Below are 18,687 nucleotides of genomic sequence, written 5' to 3' on the forward strand. Positions count from 1 at the left end.
ATATATAGGAATGTGTTAACTTTAGCTACATTTTAAAACAAATTTTCTCAAACTTCTATGAATTTCTCCATTGACAAATATGCGGTTTGGAATATAGTTTATCAGTGACCTAATATTCGTGTGGTGGGAGCTACAGTTCCCTCTTTTTTTTTTTTAAATATATTTCTTTATTGATTTCAGAGAGGAAGGGAGAGGGAGAGAGAGAGAGAAACATCAATGATGAGAGAGAATCATTGATTGGCTGCCTCCTGCACACCCCCTACTGGGGATGGAGCCCACAACCCAGGCATGTGCCCTTGGCCAGAATCGAACCTGAGACCCTTCAGTCCATAGGCCAGCGCTCAATCCATTGAGCCAAACCAGCTAGGACTACAATTCCCTCTTAAGGTATTTTTGCACATGGTGTTGTAGTCTGTGCTCCTGCCTCCCACACTCACATCCTTCCCAATACGTCACACAGAGCACACAGAGGTTTATTGATTTTTATAACAAACTCCATTGATCCTGGTGCCTACTATATAATAATTGCTCAATAAATATTGAAAAAATTGTGGAAAAAAAACAACTCCTACAAACTATATTTTTATATTCAAACAAATGTTTTTCTGTAATGACTTGATAACATATCCTCTCATTGTTGGGGTTCAACTTCCTGGCAAATTTGTATTTAATTACAAGATTTTATGATACTTCTGGTATTATTAATTTTGGGAAATGAGGTGGCTATCCTGGCAGAGAGTAAGAAATGATTCCTGAAAATTAGCTCAGTTTTATAGACCTTGAATTGCAGCATGTTCTTCAGCTGAGAGTATTTCCTATTAACATATGCATCTTGAGAACACATTTTAAATAAAACCAGAGAGCAGAAATACAATGTATTTCTTTAGCTCAGAGGTGGGGAACCGTTTTTCTGCCAAGGGCCATCTGTATATTTATAACATCATTCGCGGGCCATACACAATTATCAACTTAAAAATTCACCTGCTATATTTGGTCAAATATTTACTTAACTCGCCCCTAATGCTTAGGCAGAGACAGACCAAATGATTTTGTGGACCTAATATGGCCACCTGTGCTAGTGATGATTTTTTAAAACTTGTTTGAAACACTAATGTGAATCTTTAGTTTTTAACTATTTTCTGCCTCAAACACAGATGATTATTTTAAAAATCTTCATCTTATTAAAAAACACTAATGGAAGTCTGAAATTAATAGATAATCTGGTTTTCATAAATCACAATTGCAATCATTAAAGCGAGTAGGATTTTCCTTAGTTGTACATTTTTTGTGTGTGTGTTTGTTTGTTTGTTTGTTTAGTAAAATGCCCTTTGGATGACCAACATGCCCTGAGTGTCTGGCATTGTTTTGCCTAAAAGGACCTGCACATATGTACATACAAGATAGATGTAATTATTACTCATGTTACTGTTTTAAATGGAAGCGGATACACATTTTGAATTTGTATTTGTATTTTGTCTGAATCAGGACTGGAAATGATTAATTACAGGGCAATATTTCTTGTCAAGTTGTGAATAAATATGTTTAGCATTAGTGTAGCTGTTTACAAACAAGAAAATCCATAGTGCTTGCCAAGCAGTTGATTAAAAACAGGCTCAATTCATCACTTAGTCTCTATAGGAAAGATCTTTACATTCCTATGGGTTGGCATTTAGTAATTAAATCTCTTTAAACATTTTAATTAGGCTGAGAACCACCCAAAGCCTTTGCTCTCAACTTGGAAACACTTTCAGCTGCAACAGGCAGGAAGCTGTTAGGGCAGCTTGTCACTTGCCCAGGCATCTGAAACCTACAGCTGCACTTCCCTAGGTCCAGGGGCACAGGAATCCTCCGGAAGCCAGAAGCCAGGAGAGTCCGGTTCCTGGGCCTCGCCTCTGGGATGAATCCCGTGCCTGGGGTGCGGTGTCCGGCGAGCTCCAGGCCTGTCCTCAGGCTGCTGGTCCAAGACTGGCGTTGGAACCCCTGTACGAGTTGTGGTTTGAAAGTTGTGACTTAAAGAGACTTCCATTTGGCAGGTATTTCAAATATTTCAGAACAAGAGACATTGAGTAGTAAATGGCACAAGTGCTTTTGTAAGCCATTTGGGGAGGGGAGCGAGGAAAATGAGTGTGGTTTCCCGTTTCCCTGGCTTTCGCTGAGAGCCGAAGAAATATTCTGAAAGCTGTTCTCAGTTCCTCCCTGTTCTCCCCAGGCTCCCTGTGGACAGCTACAGCGTTGAGGTGGTTGGCAGTGAGCTCCTGGCTAGTGTGTCACCTTGGGCAAATCACTTGGTGTGTTACTATGGTGTTACTATGGCTTTGTCACAAAGCACCCCACATTCAGCAGCTGAAAACAATGTATGTTATTGCTCTCAGTTCCCAAGGGTTGGGAATGTGGAGCCGACCCGCAGAGCTGTTCAGCCTCTGAAGTACTTGGAGTATTTTCTCCCAGCCTGGCTCACATGGGTATTTGCAGGAACTTCAGTTCCTTGCCTGTGGCCTCTCCTCATGTCTGCTTATCACCTGGCAAGAGAGCACACACAGGACAGGCTAGTCTTTGTATAACCTGGTCTCAGGAGAGAGCTCTGTTTACTGGAAGTCCAGCCCACACTCAGGTGAAGAAGTGAAGTCCATCTTCTGAGAGAGTGTCAAAGAAGTTACAGGCATATCCTTGAAACCATCACACTATATTAGCATCAGTTTCCTCATCCATAACATTGGAAAGTGAGATTTAATTGAGCTTAATAATGGTAGCTATTAAGTTATCATAATGGTCATAATCTTCAGCATCAGCATCATTATCATGATTTCTTAAGAATGTTTTCCCCGCCCTAACCGGTTTGGCTCAGTGGATAGAGCGTCGGCCTGTGGACTGAAGGGTCCCAGGTTCGATTCCGGTCAAGGGCATGTACCTTGGTTGCGGGCACATCCCCAGTAGGAGGTGTGCAGGAGGCAGCTGATCGATGTTTCTCTCTCATCGATGTTTCTAACTCTCTATCCCTCTCCCTTCCTCTCTGTGAAACATCAATAAAATATATTAAAAAAAAAAAAAAAGAATGTTTTCCCCACTTTTGGACCCTTTGTTCTTAAAATTACCAACTAAAGTGTCTCATGTGCAAAATTCTCCGCACCCATATTTTATTTTATAAAATGTCACATTTGTAAAAGCCCCTTATTTTTTAATGAATGAAATATACCCTAATAATAAAACCAAACTCAATATAATCAAGCTGTAGACTGGTATTATGATCATGGATGAGAACATCTGTGATAACTTATTACTGAATCGAATTCAGCAACTTAAAATAATGAATTGCATTACTAAGTAGGGTGTACCCCTCTCAAACACAGGATGGTCAGTCCATCAGTTACCTTAAAAATTATCGTACCATTTGTCCTATAATTCATCTCTGCTATTTTGTCTTAAGAAAATAGTGCCAACATTTTTTATGGAAAAATATATTTTGTGCAGGATAGTAGTTGTTGGCAGCCTCCAAGGTGGCCCTTAAGGGCTGATCCCATCCCCTGATGCTCCTGTTCTGTGTAACCTGCTCCCACCGCAGGGTACCTGCACTCACCCTTGACCCAGCGACTCACTGCCACCTGACCCATGAAGGTCAGGTTGTGCAAAGACTGGCTTCTGTCAAGGGGGCTGCCACTCTTTGTCATCCACAGTAAGTGTGATTTTAAGTGTACCGGCATCAATCTGCTCTTCACTCCAGAAACAACTAGAAGGAAATACACTGAGTGGCCAGATTATTATGATCTCTGAACCCATAATAATCTGGCCACTCAGTGTGTGTGTGTGTGTGTGTGTGTGTGTGTGTGTGTGTGTGTGTGTGTTTGTTTGTTTATTTATTTATTTATTTATTTATTTATTAGAGGCCCGGTGCATGAATTCGTACATGGGTGGGGTCCGGCCAGCCTGGCCAGGGGAAGCGGACATGGGTGGTTGGCCGGCCTGCCTGCTGGTCAAACTCCTGGTCAAGGGGACAATTTGCATATTAGCCTTTTATTATATAGGCTACACACTGAGTGGCCAGATTATTATGCATTCAGAGATCATAATAATCTGGCCACTCAGTGTATACAAACTGATGACACTCGGTGTCTTTGAGTGTTAGGACTATCTATGATTTGTTCTATTTTTTTGTATTTTTCTATTTTCTATCAAGATTATGTATTTTTTTACAATAGTGGAATGCTTAAAAAGAAAAAGAACAAAGTACATGTAGGTGTTTAAACATCTGTAGCATTTGAGAAATATTTAGTTGTTTAGGGAGAAAAACATGGTGAATTTGTGTGTTGTAATTCAGTACCTACAAGGAAAATATATAATTTAAGATTATGTAATACTTAAAATTTGTATAAGGATCATATACCTTTATAATAAGACAAAAAAACTAAATGCGGTATCTGTAGAAAAATACTGGTGAATTTTTAACTATAACTTTCAGATTAAAGTACCATGTAATTTCTTAGTAATATTACTGAAGATGATTTAATAACAATTTAGCATGAGTCTGGTAGTAATCTTTGCTAGTTCATTGCCCCCAGATCTAAACTTCAACCAGTGTAGACTTATGAGTTGTGGTCTTGTTTGGCAGTAGGATTTTGTAAATGGCCTTCAGGAATGCTTCGCTGTCTAGTGTTCTCACTGTTGTTTTACCTTCCCTCCTGTCCAGTACATTCTGCAGCACGTGGGCCTTCGTGTGGGCCCATCCCTGTGGGCCCCGGGGCGGGATGGGGGGGGGCAGCCAGGAGGGGGGCACCCGCAGCAGGTCACGGCACTGCATGTGTCCGGAGCAAGTCTGGCAGCAGAAACATTGAATGGCCTCAGGTTGTTTGGGACCAGAAAGGGTTTCTCCCTTTCCAGCAAGAGCTAAAACAGAGAGGTTTTATTTCTTTTCTTTTTCATTTGTTGTTATTAATGGTATTGTGTTTAGAAAAATGTTTTCCCCCATTTTTGGACCCTTTGTTCTTAAAATTACCTGAAGCATTTGCTAAGAGTTGACTTCATTACATGTATTCCTGCGATACTCACAACTAATGTTCATTCTTTGTATTTTATTTTATTTTCTGAATTGGTCAAACCTAATGGGATAGTCTCCAAAGTACTAAATTGACTAGCATTCCACGTTTTCACAAGTATATCTACACTAAACCATATACATCTTGTTGACAGCAGATACAGTTTTCGGGGCTACTGTGGGAGATAACGGGTTTTTATATGCTTAAGGCTCAGGCCACATTCCTCGAGCTTCACTGTAAAACTCACCTTTTCACCCTGAAGTCGCTCCTCGGGAGGGAGAGACCATTAAACTGTACTGCATGGTCAGTGTAAATTCCACTCAGCTGCATGCAGGTTTGTTCTTAAATGGGGTTATTTAAAGGAAAAGTCATAATTGAGAAGAATGTATAATGTTCTCTTGTCTGTCCTTGGTTAGTTAAAAAACACACATTACTTTTAAGGCTCATTTTCCTTTAAAAAGCCCCATCGTTCTAGAATGCTTTCTTGATTATGACTGGGTTTCCTTTTCCTGCAGTCCTAGAGCCACATATTTGTGGACATGATATTGTTTATGTGTTTTCATCTGTAAGAGGATGCTTGTCCGTTCACCCACTGGTCTCAAGAGCTGCTTCAACCTGAGCCATGTAGGAATATCGCATTTGCATTTTCTCTGAGTTAATGATGTCTATGAATTAAGGCTGCATCTCACTTTAAAAATAAAAAAAACCATTATCCCCGTGTGATGGAGATAACCTATCATTACTACCAATGACTGCTGGTGTTAATAATATATATTTTCTGCATTTGAAGCAAAGGATTGAGGTAGTATTTTAAGCTTATTCTCTCAGTGTTTTGTTCAAAGGAAAGTAATTATTAAAAAATTCTGAGAGCACATTGTTGGGGTCTAAATCAATTATTACAAGGTGGCAAACTGTATCATGCAAGCACACTTGTGATTGGCCGAGAATTATACAGGAGCAGTGGTCCTCGAACTTTCATCAGCTGTGCTGCACCACCAGTGGAGAAGAGAGAATGGCTGTGGCTCCCTACTCAATACGCAAGCGAGTGAGAGAAAAGCCATGACAGGGTTGCTTTGAATCTTCAGTACTTCACTTAGAAGCACAAGTAAACATTCACGGGTTTACATACTTAATTACAACCCGTTACATGTGATGGACCCGTGAAGAATGCACATTAGAGAATAGTGTAGCGTGAGACTGGACGGGGCCGGGCCCCTTTTCGGTATCATCGCCTGCCCGTGTACTTGGAATGGAAAGAGGAAAGGAATACAGCCTTTGCATCTCATCCTGCCACATGGCATGTGCACAGACATGCAAAGGTTATAAATAAAGAAGGAAGGAATTTTTTAAATGAAGCATTTGCTTTGCATTCAGATTTGACCACCATCACCCCTCTCTCCACCCAGTACAACATTTCACTGCGTGTCTTCTCCCATTCCAAGTGTTCAGAAATAATTTGCTATCTCTTTTGTTTGGCCGCCTGATGCCATTTTAAATTGAACTTATTTTAGCTGTATCCCATTTCATGATTCTATAAGACAACGGTAATGATCACCATCCGTCTGTGCGCGCGTGCCTGAGCTGTTTTGCTTTCAGAGAGATTTTAACTGGCGATTGCATTTGGTCAGTTTGCATGAGGAGCAGTTATTCTCTCTTTAATGACTTGGAGATGCAAGATCAGCACTCCCGAAAGCCATGTCTCCCCGTGTCCTTCGTCAACCTCTAGATCTGTGGTGGCATCTTGCATTTGCCCTCATTGCTCCATTAGGCTTCCCACACGTATAGGAAGCTTTTTTCTTTACAGTTTTTCTCTGAACATAAATTATACTAATGATTAAAACAGCAAGTAGACAGTTAAAAAGATGTGCTTTTTAGATGCTTGATAGAGCTAGACTTCACTGAGTGCCTCACTGCAAATTAGTTCCCTTTTCGATAAATCCTGCACCTCCCATTCCCTGGCTAACATGACCCTTGTTTAGTCTTCAGACCTTAAATTCAATTTGCCCAATCTCTGAATTTATTAGTAGTCCCATGGGGACTCTCTGTCCTTCTGGGTGTTTGAGCAATTTGCTTAAGCAGCTAGCGTGTTAGGCCCACTCCACCTTACTCCTCAGCTTCTGTCTCCCCTGTCAGTTCTCTTTAGGTGGAAATAGCCTTCTTCCCGCACAGTGGCTGAAAGAGGGAAAGCCACTCAGTAACAGGATCCCGGCCACTTTCTCTGCTCCTATAAGGAGGAAAGGTTTTCTCTGTGGACACCTCCAGCCACCAACCTTCATTGTTGAGAGGGCATCCAGCTGCCCTCTGAAAGTTTTTCACTGAATAAAATTAGTCATTTTCAGCCAATTTCAGCAGATTAGGTCACAGCTGGTAAATGGGATGAGCAGAGAAATTTCAGTAACATTCCATCTACACATTTTTTTTTAAATTTTTTAATAACCGATGGCCACAGGCCGGTGGTAGACCTCCAGGCAGATGGGGCAGCTGTACTGCGTCCCCAGGCCTCTATCACCGCCCGCGCCCGCGCCCCTCCCCTCCCCGCCCCGCCCCTCCCCCCTGGCTGTTGCTGCTGAGCCTAGGCCACCAGGCTGTGGAACATCGCCATCCTGGGGTCAGGCCCGCCGCCGCTGCTGTCCTGGCCAGCCCGGCCAGGACTGGCCCTCGCGTCCCCAGCTACACATTTTGAAACTCATGAACAGGGTTTGGGGTGGCAGTAGGAAGTGAAATCTCTTGGCGGCCCATCGAGGGTTTGGAGTATAATGATCGTGGGTGGACTTAATGGAAGGGCTGTTTTGAACTCTTGCTAGAGGAAATGCTAGCAGCAACTTCATCACAAGTACAGTGAACAGACACACTGTCCCAGGTAGAGTGCAGCTGTGCAGCATGACGAGGTACCACATCAATTTTATGTCTTGCCCATTCAAAGGATTTTAAGAAGATAGAAAATTCAGGAGACGTTAGGCATTGCTTGCAATTTCATTCAACTCAATAAATGTGTGCTGAACTACGGAAACTCTAACCTGGTGTGGGAAGGGGCTTCGAGGTGGAAGGGTTGCAACACTAAGGTTCTGTTTTTGTCCTCAGAAAAATTTGGAATGGACAAACCTACACATGAGTTTGTCCCTGAAGTTAGGGCTTAGTGACATACAATTGGCGTTGTCACCAATAGCACCGTCTGGAACACTGCAATATGGCATTTGCTAAGACCAATTGCTGTCCGTAGGAACTCTCAGTCTAGTACCCCATGCAACTAATTAAACACAAGTTTAATAAATCAGCAAAACAGTGACTAACAATCCAAAGTTGCCAGATTTAAAATTAAAGCTTTTACTATCATCCGTGAAGGCACAGGTAAATAGGTAGTTAGCCCCTCAGGTGGTCCCTCTCCCAGTGTTAAATCTGGCCCCTGCTGGAGCACCTTTTGACAGCTGAGAAATGCAATTGGGACAAAGCAAGTCTGAGCAGACCATCCATCATCCCTTCCATCTATTCTCAAGGTCAGCTGCCCTCCATGTGCCACCAGGGAGAGTAAACTTGGTCTGCAGTGCCCAACCACGCCTCGCTTGCCGACCCCTAACTAATTATTATTTGTTTATTTTTAATTTTGGCTTGAAGGTTGAACTGAGTGTTCCTACCAACCAGTGGGAAAAGTCAGTTGACCGCATTAGTTTCAAGCATACAATTTGCCCAAAGAAGGAAAGATAACAATGCACTTCTGAAACCTAGCACTGTGTCCGACAGTAAAGGGAGTCCAGGGCTTGAGTGGGTGACCTGGTTTCTATTGTTAACTCTCCTGCCAAGGGCCTCTCCCCCTTGAAGTTATTTTAAAAGCTGATCTCACAGCAATACATTCGGTTTCACAGGTGAATTGTGGGCTGCTTATAAAGGAAAATAATTTTGGCTAAAAAGAGGAGAGCACTAAAAACGTATCTATGATTTAGGAGACTAGAACCATTACTAATCATCAGAGTATTAGAGAAAGACTGAGCTTCCTCTCTGATCAATCTTGTTCAGTCTTATTATATAACAAGGCCAGTAAGCAGGAGGAAATTCTATTGTGAATTAAATTCTTTTTTAGTATTTTAAAAAATTTTTCAATGATAATTGACATACAATATTATATTAGTTTCAGGTGTACAACCCAGTGATTAGATACTTATAAATTAACTTAAGAAGTGATCACCTCAATACCCATCTGACACCCACCATACTTATTACAATATTGTTGACTGCATTCCCTATGCTGTACTTTACATCTCCATGACTATGCTGTTACTACCAATTTGTACTTCTTATCCCTTCACCTTTTTACTCAGCCTCCGAATCCCCCTCCCAATGGGTAACCATCAAAATGTTCTCTTTATCTATGAGTCTGTTTCTGTCTTGCTTGTTCATTTTTGTTTTTATTTTATAGATCCCACATAGAAGTGAAACCATATGGCATTTGTCTTCCCCTGTTTGACTTATTTCACTCAGCACAATAAGCTTTAGGTCCTGCCATGCAGATGGCAAGATTTCATTCTTTTTTATGGCTGAGTCATATTCCAATGTATGTATGTACCACTTTTTCTTTATCCATTCTGATGGCACATAGGTTGCTTCCATATCCAGGCTATTGTAAATAATGCTGCAGTGAGCATATGGATGCATATTTAGTGTTTTGTGATTCTTTGGATAAATACCCAGAAGTGGAGTTTCTGGATCCTTCTTTGTCTCTTGTTATATAGCCTTTGTTTTAAAGTCTGTTTTGTCTGGTATTAGTATAGCTACCCAGCTTCTTATTTTGTTTCAATTTTCATGAAACATCTTTTTTCATTCCTTTACTTTCAGTTGTCTGTGTCTTTTGATTTGAAGCGAGTCTCTTGTAGACAACATGTGCAAGGGTCCTGTTTTCTTATCCCTTCAGCCACCATATATCTTTTGCTTGGAGCATTTAATTTCTTTGCTTTTCAAGTAATTGTTGATAGATATGCATTTCTTTCCATTTAATTCTATTTTTTAAAAACCTTTTTGTCCTTCCTCTTTTTCTTAAAGAAGTCCCTTTAATAGTTCTTGTGATACTGGTTTGGTGGTGATGAATTCCTGTAGCTTTTTCTTGTCTGGGAAGCTCTTTATCTGTCCTCCGATTCTCTATGATAGCTTTCTAGGTAGAGTTATCTGGTTGATTGTTTGTCTTCATTTTGTTTAGTTCTTTTTCTGGAATTTTATTATTTTCTTACATTTGAGACATGTTCTTTTGTTTCCTCGTTTTGGTTGCCATCTTGTGTTTTCTGTGTATTGAGCAGAATTGCTAAGTCTTGGTAGGATGGCTCTGGACAGTAGGTGTCCTGTGGATTTCAGTGGCACAGCCTCCCCTGTCACCTCAACCGGAAGCTGTAGGTGTGACCCCCATTGTGCTGTGTGCTCCCTCCTATTGTAGTTGAGCCTTGATTGCTTTGGAACATCAGTGGGAGGATTTACCCTCAGGCCAGGCAGCTGGGAGGACTAGCCTCAACCAGTGGAGGATCAGTTGTGCAGGGAGCAGGACTTGCTTCAGCGGGGGCTCTGGTGCACGCTGAGTCCAACTCTGGAGTATGTTGCTCGTGAAGGTGCTTCAAAGTGGCCTGAAACTGTCCACCGGGTTCCCTTGATGTGGGGCCTCCTGGGAGGTGCAGGCTAAGGTTAGCTGATGCCTGTGCCCTGTCCAGGGCTACCCAGCATAAGCTACGAAGTGATCTGTACATGGCTGTTACTTGTGCTGGGCTTGGAGGTGCCCAGAAGAGGCCAATTTGCTAACCAAGCCTGGCTGCTGCTAATGCTGGGCCTGGGGCCACTTAGCAAGAAGTACAGTACACGCTGAGGTCAGAGGCTGCTTGTCTGAGGTTTGTGAATTTTTGAGAGATTTTAGGAACATCCACAGCACAAGCCAAGAGAGGCCATTTGTATGGAAAAGCCACTGGAAGCAGCTTGGTTGGGCCTGCAAGTCGGGTGGGTTGGGGTCTCAAAGAGTCACCAGGGTGGGTAAATAGTGTGAGCCAGGCTGATGGAGACTCAGATATGGCCCTGCTTGCCAGCTCTGTGTAGGGGAGGCCTCAGCAAAGACACAGTGGCCTCTGCCTGAACTTCTCTCTGGAGAAAGCTGCCCCTTCATCCCTCGCCCTGAAGCCAGACAACCAATTCCTCCCTGTGTGTCCCCGGTGCTGGAACTCAGAGGGATGAGTCTGAATAATCTATGGGTGGCCCTTTAAGAGGAACACCTGGGCCTCCAGCAGCCTCTGTGTCACTCAGCCACAATCCTGCTGGTTTGTACAGCCAGAAGTTATGGGGACTTTTCTTCCCAGCACTGGAACCCTGGGCCGGGGGCCTGGTGTGGGGCTGGGACACCTCACTCCTCAGGGGTACCTCCACAACCAAGATATTCCTCCCGACTTTTAACCGCCACATGTGGGTGTGGCATCAGTTCATTTTGTGTCCCCACACCTCCTACCAGTCTTAAATGTATATCTTTAGTTATTGGACTTCTGTTCAGCTAGACTTCGGGTGGTTCTCAATGATGGTCTATAGTTTAGTTGTAATTTTGATGTGGTTGTGGAAGGATGGGAGTGCCATATTTTCCTACGGGAACCTTTGTGTGTTATATTGTAAATGTTATTTTATTATTGTTACTAGGGGCCCAGTGCATGAATTCATGCACCTTGAAAAGAACTGTAGGCCACCAGGCTGCAGTGGGCACAGGGGCGAGTCTCAGCCCATCTTCTGCACCTCCACCCGGCCCCTCCTGCCGTGGCCCCTGGTCCCCTGTCTGCCGGCAGCCCTGCTCCTGCCGCCGCCAGCCCCACTCTCACCTTCTGATGGCACGGAGAGATTGGGGCCAGTGCCAACAGCAGGTGTGAGTGAGGCTAGCACCGTCACTGGGTGCGAGAGACAGCTGCCAGCCCCGATCGCCCCTCAGGAGCAGGGGGAGGTGGAGAAGCCCTGAGGGGCAATCGGGGTTGGCAGCCACTGCTCACACCCGCTGACGGCGCAGAGCAATCAGGGCCAGCGCCAGGCACCAGCAGTGGGTGCGAGCAGGGCCTGCGCTGGCAGCAGGTGCGAGTGCCAGGCAGGACTGCGGCGTGCGGGAGCAAAGAATTTTCAGTAACCACCAGAGGCTCACACCGATGACAGTGACCAGCGCCCCGCCTTGGTCTGGTACCCCTGCTCACCTGCTCCACAATCCCGCCGCAGCCAACACCCGCCATGTTCCATGCGCACCCTCTGGTGATCAGCGCACGTCATAGCGACCAGTTGTTCGGTTGTTCCGCTGTTCTGTCTATTTGCATAGTAGGGTTTTATATATATAGATGTCTTTAAAGTAGGCAAATTATCTTTGGTAAGGTAGATATCTTTTGCTACCTACTTTAAATAACAACACTAGATCATTCTAAAAAAGCTGCACAGCAAAGGAAATCATCAATAATAAAAAGGCAACCTAATGAATGGGAGAAGGTATTTGTAAGTGTTGTACCTGATAAGGGTCTAATATCTAAAATATGTAATATAAAGAACTCATACAACTCAATAGCAAAAACAAAAAATTCCATTTAATATGGGCAGAAGATCAGAATAGACATTTTTCAAAGAAGACACACAGTTGGCAAGTAGATACGTGAAAAGATGCTCCGTATCACTAATCATCAGAGAAATGCAAATTAAAACCACAGTTAGACATCACCTCACACCTGTTAGAATGGCTTTCATCAAGTGACAAAACATAGTGTTGGTGAACGTGGAGAAAAGGGAACCTTGTTCATTGATGGTGCGAATGTGAATTAGTGCAGCCACTATGGAAAACAGTATGGAGACTCCTCAAAAAAATAAGAATAGAAATGCCATATGACCTAGCCATTCCACATTTGGCATTTATCAAAAGAAAACAAAAACTAATTTAAAAACATGCCTGGACCTTCATGTTTATTGCAGCCTTATTTGCAATAAGCAAGGTATGGAAACAGGCTGTGTGTTCACTGATGAATGAATGGATAAAGCAATGTGATTATATTATTTGCCCATTAAAAAAAGAATGAAATCTTGCCATTTTTGACAATATAGCTGGACTTGAGGGCATTATGCTAAATGAGATAAGTCAGAAAGAGAAAGATGCCATGTATAATCTCTCTTGTATGTGGACTTTTTAAAAAGAAGGAAAAAAAAGCTCATTGATTCAAAGAAACGATTGCTGGTTGCCAGAGGCAGGGGGTGGAGAGTGGGCAAAATGAGAGGGAAAGGGATCGAAAGATACAAAGTTATAGTTATAAAGTAAATCCTAGGGATGTAATGTACACCACGGTGACTCTAGTTAATAGTAATATATTGCATATTGAAAGTTTCCAGAAGAGTAGATCTTAAATGTTTCCATAACAACAATAAAAAATGTTGTAACTGTATGGTGATGATATTAACTGGACATGGTGATCATTTCACAATATATACAAATGTTGAATCACTATGTTGTACACCTGAAACTAATATAATGTGGTATGTCAATTGCAGGGGAGGAACAAACTCCCCCACCCTCAAGGTTCTTCTGGCTGGTCTAATAATCAAATAGACATGAGCCAGATTAGCAAGAGAAAATAAACAAATTTAATACATGCATATGTATGGGAACCCCTCACACAGGACAGAGTCAGAGACCCCACATGCGTGAGATGTTCAGAATAGAAAGGAACATGGGTATATAGGACATCCTGAGCTAGGGATGGGCTAATGCACCTTGGGGCTTCAGAAGGTCACTGCAGGGAGAGCATATGTTCGGTAGCTATTTGCCCTGCCATAGAGACAGGTAAAAAGTCATTTCTGCTGGTAACTTATCATGGACCAAGACCCTAATTTACATGTTTATAGACAGTCATGGTGGGGCCAGAGTTTCTCTTGAGCCTGCAGAATGTTGGTTGACTTTAGCTCAAAACAGTCCACATACCACTGAGGCACATCATGGGGTGGCTCGTTCTGAACTCCCACACAATTATACCTCAATTTTTTAGAAGTCCTAATTGTAAAGCATTTACTATCTGTGTTTCTCTTCAACATCAGATTTTTGGCAAATACTTTCTAATACCCACTATCATAGCCTCTTTTGTTATCTATAGCAGTTAATAAAACCTCCCAAACAGAAATAAATAAGTAAATAAATAAATCTTAATAGCAAGAACTTCTTGTTATTAAGGAATCAAGTATTTATAAATGAGACTTTTGATGTTGGAGAATAGTTTGTTTTCTTAAATATGTTAAGTATGTTCTTTGCAGTCTTATTCAATATACTAGAGGCCCGGTGCACGAAATTCGTGCACGGGGGGGCGGGGGGTTGTCTCTCAGCCCAGCCTGCACCCTCTCCAATCTGGAACCCCTCAAGGGATGTCCGACTGCCGGTTTAAGCCCAATCCCGGTGGGATCGGGCCTAAATGGGCACTTGAACATCCCTCTCACAACCCAGGCCTGCTGGCTCCCAACTGCTCGCCTGCCTGCCTTCCTGATTGCCCCTAACTGCTTCTGCCTGCCAGCCTGATCACCCCCTAACCACTCCCCTGCCAGCCTGATTGATGCCTAATTGCTCCCCTGCAGGCCTGTTTTCCCCTAACTGCCCTCCCCTGCAGGCCTGGTCACTCCTAACTGCCCTTCCCTGCAGGCCCGGTCACCCCCAACTTCCCTCCTCTGCCAGCCTGGTCACCCCTAACTTCCCTCCCCTGCAGGCTTGATTGCCCCCAACTGTCCTCCCTTGCAGGCCTGGTCCCTCCCAACTGCCCTCCCTTGCTGGCCATCTTGTGGTGGCCATCTTGTGTCCACATGGGGGCAGCCATCTTGTGTGTTGGAGTGATGGTCAATCTGCATATTACTCTTTTATTAGATAGGATAGAGGCCTGGTGCACGGGTGGGGGCCAGCTGGTTTGCCCTGAAGGGTGTTCCGGATCAGGGTGGAGGTTCCCTTGGGGCGTGGGACAGCCTGGGCGAGGGGCCTGTGATAGTTTGCAGGCTGGCCACGCCCCCTGGCAACCCAAGCAGAGGCCCTGGTATCTGGGGTTTATTTATCTTCTACAATTGAAACTTTGTAGCCTGGAGCGGAGCCAAGCCTTCTGCTTGCTCCATGGTGGCAGCCATTTTTTTTTTGGATTTATGTATCTTGTATAATTGAAACTTTGTAGCCTTAAGCGGAGGCCTGGGCCGGCCAGGGTGTGTGGAAAGCTTGGCTTCCTCCATCATCGGGGGCAACCCTAGCCTCCTGCTCTTTCCAGCTCCGTGGCTGCTGCCATTTCTGTTTGAGTTTATGTATCTTCTATCATTGAAACTTTGTAGCCTTGAGTGGAGGCCTAGGCCGGCAAGGGCAGGTGGAAAGCTTGGCTTCCTCCATCGCCAGGGAAACCCAAGCCTCCCTCTTGCTCTCTGTGGCCGTAGCCATCTTGGTTGGGTTTATTTGCATATTCACTCCTGATTGGCTGGTGGGCGTGGCTGGTGGTGTAGCGGAGTGATGGTTAATTTGCATATTACTCTTTTATTAGATAGGATTTTTACTCAGCAAATCCTTTTTCTTAGACAATGCAAAAATAAATTTCAGATAATTTACATCTATATTCTGAACAAATGGAGTTTGGATGAGGAGTTTTAGTTTGTGCAAAGAGACATGTATTTTGAGTAACAGCGCACTCTTTCAGCCAAGACGTCCTTTTCATGTCTGTTTATTGGCTGTCCAATTTTTTTGTAACTATACTAACTGACTTTCCCCATATACTAATATGACACTGAGTTTATTAAGTAGTGAAATATTAGTGATAACGGGTATTCTTGTTTGTTTTTAGCTCGGGAAAAGTAGTTATAACCTACCGAATGTGAGGGTCCACCCTGGGGTAGAACTCCTTTACATCTCCCCTCTGTCCAGTAGAGTCTTCCGCGTGGAGCTGCGTTTAACTTAGGTTGGTCAGTGAGTAAACGTGCCCTGTCTTGCAGGAGGGCAGGATCTTTCTGAGCTGGGATTAACCTCTGAATGCACATTGAACTCCTTTTGAACGTAAGGTGACATTTTATGGATCTCAGTTTGAGACTAAGTCTCTTGTATGTTAGATTGCAGGACCTCAGGAGCCCGAGTATTAAGGAGACCATTGTGTACAGTGAGTGGGGACTCACTTCCCTTCCCAAGGTTCCTGGTGTTAATTCTAGAGCTAATTCACACGCTGAACACAGTGGCAGTCAGTCCACTGACAGGTGGTAGGTCCTGTGCTCCCAGAATGATGCTGAGTGCAAGGAGGCAATAACAAGCGAGCACAGGAAACTCTGCACCCTGTAATTAGAAGGACAAGTTGAATTCATGAGTCAATTAGAAAAACATCAATCATAGAAATCACATAGGGCATTGAATTTAAAACTAACAGAGCTCTTAATCAGATGTGAAATTATCTGAATAAAAGTGAGGGGAATGAGAGGTGATTATGGGTTGAAAATCTTGGGTAGGTTCACTGCAGAAATTGGGAGGCAAGAGGCTACTTGGGAGAGCGGAGGAAAAAGAGAGAGGCCTTTGAGACTGGATGATCAAGCAGAAGAGGTGAGGGGAAAAGTGGAACGAAAGGTAGATATTCAGCTGGGGGGAAGGGCCAGGTCTCGGAGGCCAAGGAAAGCTGTGGTCGCCTCGCAGCCATCCACGGTTCATTTGGAGTTAATCGTCACGCACGGAGAGCGGTGACAGTGGTGCTGCGATGGTGATATTAGTGATAGCCAACAGTTACCAAGCTCCTATTTTGTGCCAGTCTCCTGCATTTTTTGTGGGTTTTTGCACCTGAAGGCATTAGTATTAGTGTTACCATTATCCTCATCAAGTTTACAGCCAAGGAAAGGAGGCTCACAGAGGTTGTTAACTCACCCAAGAACACAGAGCTAGTTGCTCTAAAGCCGGAATTTGAACCCAGACAATCTTACACTGTCGTCCACACCCTTACACACCTCTTTTCATTCCCTCTGGGCAGTAAGTATCTGTGCAGAGTGCGGTTCAGAAGCAGCACCCTACATTTTTGGATGGACACAGTCTAAAGCCAGTATTTGGAAGAGAGAGAACAACAGGTATACCTTTGCCAAGGCAACATGATTTGTGGGCAAGGAAACCCACTGTCGGCAGTCTGATACGTCTGTCTCCAAAGGCACAGGACAGTCACCCTACGTCCTGTTCACGGTTTTGGAGGCTTCAGCCTGGTGCGGTGGTGTCCTCGTGAACTCTGACCATCCTCTTTCTTGATGTAGATGAAGAAACTTATTCAGTGTCAACTCTACAGATGCCCACCCTTTAATAAGACACACAGACATTAATGAGCATGTGGTCATCTCAGAGGTGCCATCCTAACTAGGTGGTGAAGTAGCATTAAGTGGGAGAGTCACCATTTACTAGTATACAGAGATATTCTTAGATGACCTCTGCCTTTGAAATCTCTTTCTCACTCAAGATCAAGCTCACCACTGGATTACAAAATCAGCAAAGGTAGACTGAGACGTCTGGTCACCAGGGGCTCTATCCCCACACCTCAGTCCACTGGAGGCACAGTGTAGATCTTTGTAAGTTTGTGTTGAATGTTCTTTTTGTTAATATCCTCGTCGTACTTTATTGCCCTCAAGGCTACTGAGGGCAAAAGAAAAAAGAAAACAGGCTTTAAAGATTAGTCTGAGAATCACTCACTCCTGTTTTGCATTTACTTGCCTCATTTGAGTAAATTTCTCCTTACCTTGAAGAGATTGTACATACATTTGGACTGATTAATGTGCAAATCTTTATTGCTTTAATTCTAAGAATTGGAAATGTTTCTCATTGAAATATTCAGCTCCTCGGCATAACCCCAGACAAGCTTTTTTAAAGCCCATTTTAATTATTTTCCCAGTCCAGTTTATGCCAAAAGAAGCAATTCAGTTCTGACAGTGCTTCTGCTCTAATTAAACTCCTCCAATTTGCAATTCTTTTTCTCGATATTCATTTATCCGTGAAAGCCAAATTTGACCTAGGTATGTAGTGCTAGATGACAAACATTGAGTTTCTAATCCCCATTCTCCCAATGAATATTACTTTATTGTGTCTCCTTTTCATAGTACTACTAACAGTTTACGTAAACGTGTCACAGTGGGAAAAAGCTACGCCCCGCTGCTGCTTGCCACGATTGGCACCCACTGCTTGATTGTGCATTTAGCGCATCTGCGCGGGAATGTTTCTCCAGGATTTCCGAAACAGATGGGCAACTGAGGCTGTGGAGGAGACGAGAGGTTTCAAAGGCCCCATCCGTAATTTGGGGCAGAGTGAAGGCTCAGGCCTCCCACCTGACCACTCGTGAACTGTTTCTTGTGCTTGTTATTTGCTTGTTTGTTTTTTCCTGGGGAGTGTTTGGGGGAATATAAAGAGGCCTCCTCTTTGCATGTGTCGGGGCCACGTTGTGCTGTATACTGAAGTCGGGGGCCATCGGCATGGCAGGATGGGCCTCTGGATGTGGTGGGCAGTCCCATGCTGCGTAACAGTTTGGACGTTATGGTCGGGGAGACCTGGACTGAAATTCCAGCCTGGACATCAGGACACCAAGGAGTTCTGGGTTGGTAAGCAAGTTCTCAGCCTCCACGCCCTCCCCTGCCCACCCCTGCACTTGTTGGCGGGGGGGGGTGAAAGGACTAATGCCTGTGATGTGCTGAG

At 43.8% G+C, this 18,687-nt stretch overlaps 1 protein-coding gene across 3 annotated transcripts in view; it reads left to right on the forward strand.

Annotated features, from left to right (window-relative positions):
* Positions 1 to 18,687, forward strand: part of SUCLG2 (succinate-CoA ligase GDP-forming subunit beta) — a 257,605-nt gene that overhangs the window by 200,139 nt on the left and 38,779 nt on the right. The gene's annotated exons all lie outside the window — the stretch shown is intronic.

This window comes from Plecotus auritus, assembly GCF_963455305.1.
Source record: "Plecotus auritus genome assembly, chromosome: 6".
Taxonomy (NCBI): domain Eukaryota; kingdom Metazoa; phylum Chordata; class Mammalia; order Chiroptera; family Vespertilionidae; genus Plecotus; species Plecotus auritus.